The 10,564-nt window shown below is 43.3% G+C and overlaps 1 long non-coding RNA gene across 1 annotated transcript in view; it reads left to right on the plus strand.

The window, feature by feature from the left end:
- The window catches only part of LOC134577512 (uncharacterized), a 747,008-nt gene that overhangs the window by 359,259 nt on the left and 377,185 nt on the right, over positions 1-10,564 (plus strand). The window lies entirely within an intron of this gene.

Consider the following 10,564-nt stretch of genomic DNA (forward strand, 5'->3'; position numbering starts at 1 on the left):
GTAAACACTACCTTTCTTTGAAAAGGCAATGTTTACATTAAAAAGCCTGCAGGGACAGGCTATAGACACCATAATAACTACATTGAGCTGTAGTTGTTCTGGTGACTACAGTGTCCTTTTAATGTTTTTACACATGATAATGCTAACTGTGTTTTTTATGAGAGTATTTCAGGCTAAAACGTCAAAGGCAGGCATTATCAGGGCCAGACTGGCCCACCGGGATACCGGAATTTTCCTGGTGGGCCGCGGCACCTTGGGGCAACACAGCCCTTATTCTTCCCTCCTATAGAGAGGAAGCTCTGCCAGCTTGAGTAACATTGCGGCCGCTTGCTGCATGTAGGTGCCACCGGGTGGCCGGTCCGGTGGCACACTCTGAGGGGGCCGGCCGCGTTCAATAGTTACATAGATAGTGATTGCTCTATGATGTGTCCATGCTTGAAATTTTGGGAACTGCGAGGGAGCATGATAGAGAGAGAGAACAGCAAATTGCTGTCCTTGCTGTTCTCCCAGAGCTCCACACCCAATTTCAGACAACGTCAGCCTCAGGGTGGTGAAGGGGAGCAATAGTGGGGGGACAGAGGAAGAGAGAGACACAGGCAAAGGCGGAGAAAGACCCAGGGGGGGAAACAGAGGGGGAAGAGTGAGACACAGGGGGGGAGGGGGAGAAAGAGACAGTGGGGGAGAAAAAGGGGAAAGATAGAGACACAGGGGAGGAGGAGAAAGAGGAGGAAGAGAGAGACACAGGGGTGGGGAGAAAGAGGGATAGGAGAGAGACAAAGGGGGAGTGGGTGAAAGAGAGAGAAGAGAGAGACACAGGGGAAGAGGGGAGAAAGAGGCAGAGGGGGGTGAGAAAGACAGATGGAAGGGGAGAAAGAGACAGAGGGGGAGAGAGATACAGGCAAAGGGGGGGGAGTGACAGAGGGAGAATAGAGAGACACAGGGGAGGGGGAAGAAAGAGACAGAGGGGGGATAGAGAGACACAGAAGAGCAGTGAGGGGGAGAAAGAGACACACAGAGGGGCTGCGGGAAGAAAGCGGCACACAGAAGATTTGTTAGTGGGACAAAGAGACACACAGAAGATTTGTGGGAGGGAAACCTGGCCTGGAGGAGAAAGAGGCACTCAGAGGGACTGGAGGAGACAAAGAGACACACAAAAGGTTTGTTGGGGAGACAAAGACACACACAAAAGTGTCTGGGAGAAAAGAGACATACAGTGGGCTAGAGAAGGGTCAAATAAAACAAACAGGGGCTGGGATGAAGTAAAAGATACACAGGGGGAGTTGAAAGAGACACACGAGGGGGGTTGTAAGAGACACAAAGGAGAAAAATTGAAGTCAAGATACACTAAACGAGGTAAACAAAATCAAAAGGGGGAATAAGAAACACAAAAAACAGCAAGAAATTCAACTTGAGTTAAGAGAAACACAAGAGAAAATGCATTTTTTTTGTGTGTGTTTGGGGGGGGTGTGCACTTTTGCCTGTGTCTCCTGCTCTCCCTGTAACCCAGTTCTTCAGCATAGGCAGGGCCGGTGCAAGGATTTTTGCCGCCCTAGGCAAAAAAAAATTTGCCGCCCCATTCGTTCCACCCACTCATGCAGACTTACATACACTGACCCATACAGACACACACACTGACCCACACACATAGGCTCACACTGACCCCCCTCCACACACAAAATGACACATGCAGACACACACTGACCTATACACACAGAGACCCATACACACACAGAGACCCATACATACACACACACTGACCCATGCAGACACATGCTGACCTATACACACAGAGACCCATACACACACAGTGACCCATACATACACACACACTGACCCATGCAGACACATGCTGAGCCATACACAGACCAATACATACACACATACACAGACAATGACCCATGCAGACACACACTGACCCATACACAAACACTGACCTATGCAGACACACAGAGACCCATACACACCTATACATACACACACACACACATACAGACCCATACATACACACACACACAGACCCATACATACACACACACACACACACACACAGAGGCGGCCCGCTAATTAGGCAGTTTAGGAGGCTGCCTTAGGCCTCGCGCTGGCTGGGACCTTGCGGCTGTCTAAACCACCTTAGGGCAGACTGAGTTGGGTTCTCGGTCAGTGTGTTACCATGGCAACGCTCTGACGGGTCTGGCAAGACACATGGTGTGCAGAGCTGCAGACCGGATATCACCACCGGACCACAGGGAGCCCACTGGAGTGATGGTGAGAGGGGGGGTGATGGTGAGAGGGAGAGCGGGACTAAATACCTTTTTTTATTCCATGGTAATCCAGTGGGCTCCCTGTGGTCCGGTGGTGATATCCGGTCTGCAGCTCTGCACACCATGTGTCTTGCGAGACCTGTCAGAGTGTTGCCTTGGTAACCTGCGGCAATGCTCTGATTAGCCTTAGGCAGCCGCCTACTTAGCCTATAGGACGCACCAGCCCTGAGCATAGGAGTCTATGCCGTAGAGCTAATTGACAGGTGAGAGAAAGACCTGTTATTAAATAGATTTTCCTTCCAATATATAAATTTTGCTAGCAAACTTGATAACACAATGTACAGATAGATGTAATTGACGTGATTCTTACAGTAATACACACACACACACATATATATATATATATATAGATACACATGTATATTAATATGTGTATTAGTAATATATATATAATTATACCTATAATATTTACACATATATTAATATACATTTATATATGCATAATACACACAGAATGTCATTAATAACAATTGTAACATTTATGTAATGGGCACACATTTGCCCAGTCTTGTTACTAGGTGGTGCACACTCCAGCACAATGACATATTCAAAGTGAAGCGTACTCCCATAGGACATTAAATTAAACAAGATAACTTTTTACAGCCGTGTAACAGCATACATTCACCATTTCAGTCCCTTTACAAACTTTCCTTAATATGTCAAGGTAGTTGGTCTGAAACATTGATTATATGTAAATGCACGTCTGCTTGAAATAAAGCCGCTCTGTTGTTTATTTTGAAGCCCTATGAGTGCTTTCTTACGTTACAGTAATAGTTTTCAATTTTAGGTTATTTTTTCACCTCTATAACAGCACACTAGGCTGGTGGCATGACTCATTATTGGGCTGGTATAGAATTTTTGTTCCTGGACTGCTTTTAGTTCCCAGTCCGGCCCTTCCCTGGGCATTATGACCACTTTATCTTACAAATGCTGGAGTTCCCTGAGGCTGTCCCTCTGTATACTGTTAAAATGTTTAATTATGGTTTAAAGGTGAACTAGGCTTCCTTGTCACACCAAAACTGCTTCATTGAGCTAAAGTTATATTGGTGCTTACAGTATCCCTTCAAAGGAACACTATAGCATTGGGAAAACAAACATGTGTTCCTAACACTATTGCTCTTCTAATTACTTGTTGTAATGTCCTGCTTCTAAAGGGTCAAGGAAATAGTTGCGCTACTACAGATCTGTATCAATAATTGATTTACGGTTCTGTGTCTCAATTCGGAAATAAAACCACACTGTCCAAAATCCTCACAACAGCTGAACCCCGAGAGTGAGCACCTAGAAATCATTTATAAAACACTATAGCGAGAATGGGTCAGTCCACAGAAGCATAAGCCAGTTCCTTAATAGAATCTGGAACAACTACAAATTTGTGAGAGGGACAGTCTGGTTCTCATTATTTAAAATAAAATCTGCTATTTTTAGGTTTTGACAACAGACTTTCTGCCAGATTTCGGTCTCCTATTACAGGACCATACTGACTGACGGCAGATAAGAATCAAATTGGCGCACATCATCTGTCCATTTTGCTATTTATTTGAATAGATCAGACGTTTTAAATCCTCACTATTATCTTCTGTCTTTACCAAGCAATCTTGGATTCAATTACTGTGCTAAACGTAGATTTTTGAAGGAAGTGGTATTTAAAGAAACACTCCAAGAAACATAACCTCTAAAGACAGCTGTAGTGGTTGTGGTGCTCTGGCCCCAACCCAGAGTAAGTAGTCAAACAGTTTTAGAACATTTTGACCACGGACCTCGGTACTGCAGGCACCCAATGCCACCTCGTCAGCTACCAGAAACTCTGCCAATGAGCTGAGCATGGCAGGACTTAGTTCAGTGGAGCTCCTAGAAGGAGCTTTGGTTGCAGGGTAAGCAGTGACTGGCATCAAGCCGGACTCAGATAAATTGTTTAAACTGCTCTTAAATTGTTTGACTATGCACTCTGTGAGGGAGCCATGGCACGTGTGGCACCATAACCTCCTTGAGCTCCTTGTCTTTCCTCCTCCTAATACTGATCCTCCTCTTTCGCTCTCCCTCCAAGTTTGTGGTACCAACATCAGTCCATCCTTGCAAGCGCGCTGTCTTGGCGTCATACTTGACTCTGGTCTCACATTTGAGCCTCACATCCAGCATGTTGCCAAATCCTGTAGATTCCATCTTAAAAACATAGCCCGCATCCGCCCCTTTCTTGCACCAGATACTACCAAGGAGCTTGTCCATGCTCTAGTAATTTCCCGCATGGATTATTGTAACCCTCTCCTGATTGGTCTTCCCAATAGCCGTACTGCACCCTTACAGTCTGTAATGAATGCTGCTGCTAGATTGATTTTCCTCTCTAGTCGTTTCTCTCACACCTCACCCCTCTGCCAGTCCTTACATTGGCTTCCTGTATGCTATAGGAGTCAATTCAAGGTACTAACTCACACCTATAAAGCACTGAACAACTCTAGCCCCTCTTATATCTCCTCACAGATCCATAGGTATGTCCCTTCTCGGTCTCTCCGCTCTGCCCGTGACCACCTCCTGTCCGTTGTCCGCACTCGTACGGCCAACTCGCGCTTGCAGGACTTCTCACGGGCGGCTCCCTTCCTATGGAATAGCCTGCCTACCGCCATCAGACTCTCCCCTAGTCTTGCATCTTTTAAGAAGTGCCTTAAAACCCATCTCTTTAGGAAAGCTTATGGCCTCCAAGACTAACCCTTACCTCACATACCTGTCTCTCTTGCCCTCTCCTAAAGGGCAGCCCACCTTATTTGATTGTAAATTCCTGTCCTATTGTGTTTTACACCCTACCTCCTATAGAATGTAAGCTCGTTTGAGCAGGGTCCTCTTCAACCTACTGTTCCTGTAAGTTTATTTGTAATTGTCCTATTTATAATTAAATCCCCACTCATAATATTGTAAAGCGCTACGGAATCTGTTGGCGCTATATAAATGGCAATAATAAATAAATAAATAAAAATAACCACTACAGCAGGATTTAGAGGCTATATTTAATTGAAATACCACTTCCCCTAACAAATGTGGGTTAAACAGAAATTGCAGGTACTTTAAAGAGGTCACAGTTCCCTTTTAACACTAAAGCAATGTTTCAAAGCCATTGCCACTTCGTAGGCCATGATGCTGAGTGCAACCTGGGTAACATTTTAAAGTGAGGCTGTTACATGTCAGATTCTTTGCACATCCCAATAGCTAACTATCCAGCCCCACTTTGGATTGGCCCAGTCAGGGTAGCCCGTATTCATAGCGCTTTCAAATTGATCACATAGGGGCTGGATGCCCTTAATTCAGTATGGAGGGCATTAAAACTTAAAAATGATATGCACGTGTTATGTTTATTGGGGACTTGTCACCACTGGCCCTATCAGTGGGAAATAATTGAACAAAGCTGGGAATGGTAGGACAGGAGATGCAAATTTATATTGTGCTGCTGAATCAGGGTCTACGTCCCCACCCAATATATTGTAAACATGTAAAGTCATGAAGATATCAAAACAGTCCTCTACATATTAAAAGCCAATGGATCAGCCATTTGCTAATGGATCAGCCATTTTGGGCATTGTCTTTGAATTTACATATTCAATTTGTTTCATTATGTATGACTGGGAAATGTGGGAAATCACCACAGAGATTTATTTACTGAACATTGAATTAGATTGAACAGGAACTACGATTCCAAAAGCAGACCAATGTTGCTAATTTGAGAAAACTCTCCGGTTAATCTTTTTTTAAATCCAGGTTGGCTAGTTTGCTCTAAATAATAATAAATAGATGTAAAAATGTGCATCAATGTCTGATTTGTAAGTGACTACCACCACCCTGAATCTGTCATCAGGAATTTATTTTGGTGCAAATAAGTGATTTCCCCCTATATGTTTTGAACTGAGAGCTATCTGGTGATGCTCTCAGCCAATCAATGGCTCCCCATTCTCGAAAACGCCTTGACAAAAACACGTACATAAGGCGTTTCAAGAATGGGGAGCCACTGATTTCCTAAGAGCAACAGCTCTCAGTGGTGCCCCTTCCTGCTGCAGCCATAGTCTTCTGTTTTGAAGTTTTTGTACTATGGGATTTAAACCCTAAAGGTGAGCCAGTGTAAAGGACCTCAAGGAGTGTTCTTTTAACAAATTTTTCATGCAAAAACCGGTGGGCTGGCTAATGTAAATGGGTGCAAAAAATTTTTAAGACAAAAAAAAATCAACCTGTTGAAGAAACCTTTTTGAAAATCACTTTAAATTTCTGTTGATTCCGATCTTATTAAATGTGTGTGTGTGTGCAGACTGATTTCTAAACACATTTATTTTATGTTAAAGGTCCATTACTGGGAGTATTATTGCTGTGGGGCTCTGTTATACACGCAGACACATTACTGGGAGTAGTATTGCTGTGGAGCTCTGTTATACACTCAGACACATTACTGAGAGTATTATTGCTGTGGAGCTCTGTTATACACTCAGACACATTACTGGGAGTATTATTGCTGTGGAGCTCTGTTATACACTCAGACACATTACTGGGAGTATTATTGCTGTGGGGCTCTGTTATACACTCAGACACATTACTGGGAGTATTATTACTGCGGAGCTCTGTTATACACGCAGACACATTACTGGGAGTAGTATTGCTGTGGAGCTCTGTTATACACTCAGACACATTACTGGGAGTATTATTGCTGTGGAGCTCTGTTATACACTCAGACACATTACTGGGAGTATTATTGCTGTGGAGCTCTGTTATACACTCAGACACATTACTGGGAGTATTATTACTGTGGAGCTCTGTTATACACTCAGACACATTACTGGGAGTATTATTGCTGTGGAGCTCTGTTATACACTCAGACACATTACTGGGAGCATTATTTCTGTGGAGCTCTGTTATACACTCAGACACATTACTGGGAGTATTATTGCTGTGGAGCTCTGTTATACACTCAGACACATTACTGGGAGTATTATTTCTGTGGAGCTCTGTTATACACTCACATTGCTGGGAGTATCATTGCTGTGAAGCTCTGTTATACACTCAGTCACATTACTGTGAGTATTATTGCTGTGGAGCTCTGTTATACACTCAGACACATTACTGGGAGTATTATTGCTGTGGAGCTCTGTTATACACTCAGACACATTACTGGGAGCATTATTTCTGTGGAGCTCTGTTATACACTCAGACACATTACTGGGAGTATTATTGCTGTTGAGCTCTGTTATACACTCAGACACATTACTGGGAGTATTATTTCTGTGGAGCTATGTTATACACTCAGACACATTACTGGGAGTAGTATTGCTGTGGAACTCTGTTATACACTCAGACACATTACTGGGAGTATTATTTCTGTGGAGCTCTGTTATACACTCAGACACATTACTGGGAGTATTATTACTGTGGAGCTCTGTTATACACTCAGACACATTACTGGGAGTATTATTGCTGCAGGGCTCTGTTATACACTCAGACACATTACTGGGAGTATTATTGCTGTGGAGCTCTGTTATACGCTCAGACACATTACTGGGAGTATTATTGCTGTGGAGCTCTGTTATACACTCATACACATTACTGGGAGTATTATTGCTGTGGAGCTTTGTTATACACTCAGACACATTACTGGGAGTAATATTGCTGTGGAGCTCTGTTATACACTCAGACACATTGCTGGGAGTATTATTGCTGTGGAGCTCTGTTATACACTCATACACATTACTGGGAGTATTATTGCTGTGGAGCTCTGTTATACACTCAGACACATTACTGGGAGTAGTATTGCTTTGGACCTCTGTTATACACTCAGACACATTACTGGGAGTATTATTGCTGTGGGGCTCTGTTATACACTCAGACACATTACTGGGAGTATTATTGCTGTGGAGCTCTGTTATACACTCAGACACGTTACTGGGAGTATTATGGCTGTGCAGCTCTGTTATACACTCAGACACGTTACTGGGAGTATTATTGCTGTGGAGCTCTGTTATACACTCAGACACATTACTGGGAGTATTATTGCTGTGGAGCTCTGATATACACTCAGACACATTACTGGGAGTAGTATTGCTGCGGAGCTCTGTTATACACTCAGATACATTACTGGGAGTATTATTGCTGTGGAGCTCTGTTATACACTCAGACACATTACTGGGAGTATTATTGCTGTGGAGCTCTGTTATACACTCAGACACGTTACTGGGAGTATTATTGCTGTGGAGCTCTGTTATACACTCAGACACATTACTGGGAGTATTATTGCTGTGGAGCTCTGTTATACACGCAGACACATTACTGGGAGTAGTATTGCTGTGGAGCTCTGTTATACACTCAGACACATTACTGAGAGTATTATTGCTGTGGAGCTCTGTTATACACTCAGACACATTACTGGGAGTATTATTGCTGTGGAGCTCTGTTATACACTCAGACACATTACTGGGAGTATTATTGCTGTGGGGCTCTGTTATACACTCAGACACGTTACTGGGAGTATTATTACTGTGGGGCTCTGTTATACAATCAGACACATTACTGGGAGTATTATTGCTGTGGAGCTCTGTTATACACTCAGACACATTACTGGGAGTATTATTGCTGTGGAGCTCTGTTATACACTCAGACACATTACTGGGAGTATTATTGCTGTGGAGCTCTGTTATACACTCAGACACATTACTGGGAGTATTATTGCTGTGGAGCTCTGTTATACACTCAGACACATTACTGGGAGCATTATTTCTGTGGAGCTCTGTTATACACTCAGACACATTACTGGGAGTATTATTGCTGTGGAGCTCTGTTATACACTCAGACACATTACTGGGAGTATTATTTCTGTGGAGCTCTGTTATACACTCACATTGCTGGGAGTATCATTGCTGTGAAGCTCTGTTATACACTCAGTCACATTACTGTGAGTATTATTGCTGTGGAGCTCTGTTATACACTCAGACACATTACTGGGAGTATTATTGCTGTGGAGCTCTGTTATACACTCAGACACATTACTGGGAGCATTATTTCTGTGGAGCTCTGTTATACACTCAGACACATTACTGGGAGTATTATTGCTGTTGAGCTCTGTTATACACTCAGACACATTACTGGGAGTATTATTTCTGTGGAGCTATGTTATACACTCAGACACATTACTGGGAGTAGTATTGCTGTGGAACTCTGTTATACACTCAGACACATTACTGGGAGTATTATTTCTGTGGAGCTCTGTTATACACTCAGACACATTACTGGGAGTATTATTACTGTGGAGCTCTGTTATACACTCAGACACATTACTGGGAGTATTATTGCTGCAGGGCTCTGTTATACACTCAGACACATTACTGGGAGTATTATTGCTGTGGAGCTCTGTTATACGCTCAGACACATTACTGGGAGTATTATTGCTGTGGAGCTCTGTTATACACTCATACACATTACTGGGAGTATTATTGCTGTGGAGCTTTGTTATACACTCAGACACATTACTGGGAGTAATATTGCTGTGGAGCTCTGTTATACACTCAGACACATTGCTGGGAGTATTATTGCTGTGGAGCTCTGTTATACACTCATACACATTACTGGGAGTATTATTGCTGTGGAGCTCTGTTATACACTCAGACACATTACTGGGAGTAGTATTGCTGTGGACCTCTGTTATACACTCAGACACATTACTGGGAGTATTATTGCTGTGGGGCTCTGTTATACACTCAGACACATTACTGGGAGTATTATTGCTGTGGAGCTCTGTTATACACTCAGACACGTTACTGGGAGTATTATGGCTGTGCAGCTCTGTTATACACTCAGACACGTTACTGGGAGTATTATTGCTGTGGAGCTCTGTTATACACTCAGACACATTACTGGGAGTATTATTGCTGTGGAGCTCTGATATACACTCAGACACATTACTGGGAGTAGTATTGCTGCGGAGCTCTGTTATACACTCAGATACATTACTGGGAGTATTATTGCTGTGGAGCTCTGTTATACACTCAGACACATTACTGGGAGTATTATTGCTGTGGAGCTCTGTTATACACTCAGACACGTTACTGGGAGTATTATTGCTGTGGAGCTCTGTTATACACTCAGACACATTACTGGGAGTATTATTGCTGTGGAGCTCTGATATACACTCAGACACATTACTGGGAGTAGTATTGCTGCGGAGCTCTGTTATACACTCAGATACATTACTGGGAGTATTATTGCTGTGGAGCTCTGTTATACAC

This window comes from Pelobates fuscus, chromosome 11, assembly GCF_036172605.1.
Source record: "Pelobates fuscus isolate aPelFus1 chromosome 11, aPelFus1.pri, whole genome shotgun sequence".
NCBI classification, from domain to species: domain Eukaryota; kingdom Metazoa; phylum Chordata; class Amphibia; order Anura; family Pelobatidae; genus Pelobates; species Pelobates fuscus.